The following is a 690-nucleotide window of genomic DNA, read 5'->3' as shown; positions in this document are numbered from 1 at the left end:
TCTGTATATGTACATGAGTGCAGAAGCTGTGGATCTCTTGACATGTGTGCTGGGAAGCAAACTTGGGTCCTCTACAGGTATGTGCTTTTAACCACTGAGCCATCTCTTGTCCTTTAAGCTTTTATGTAATACTTTTACGCATAAAACATTCCTAATCTAAAAACCTAAAATCCTAGTGTGTGTGTGTGTATGCAGGTGCGTGTGTGTATATGCTAGGAACCTAGACCAGGGCCTCAGTGCATGTTGGGCAAGCACTTCACCATTAAGCTCCTCCTACCCCCAACTTAGAATTTCAAACTTTTACAACACTGATATAGTTTGGATTTGAGGTTGAGGAATTTCAACTGGATAAAGATGATACAAGCATCCTTAAATCTGAAACATTCTGGTCCCAAGCACTCTAGACAGGATACTAGGCCTATATACTTCACTTCTCTCCTAGAGTGTGTATGTGGAATGTGGCTGGTTTTTAAAAAACAAAGGCAGACCAAAACAGCTAGTTAACTGTGTTGAATCCTGATTGTTCACTGTAGCAAAACTGAAGGAAACTTTGCACCAATAAGATCAGCCTACCTTCTCAGGGTACACTATCCATACTGTACATTAGTAACCCCGACCACCCTTCTCAGGATCTCAATAACCATACTGTACATTAGTAACCCCGACCACCCTTCTCAGGATCTCAACATC

Source organism: Mastomys coucha, unplaced genomic scaffold (assembly GCF_008632895.1).
Source record: "Mastomys coucha isolate ucsf_1 unplaced genomic scaffold, UCSF_Mcou_1 pScaffold9, whole genome shotgun sequence".
Lineage (NCBI taxonomy): Eukaryota > Metazoa > Chordata > Mammalia > Rodentia > Muridae > Mastomys > Mastomys coucha.
This window is presented reverse-complemented; position numbering follows the sequence as displayed.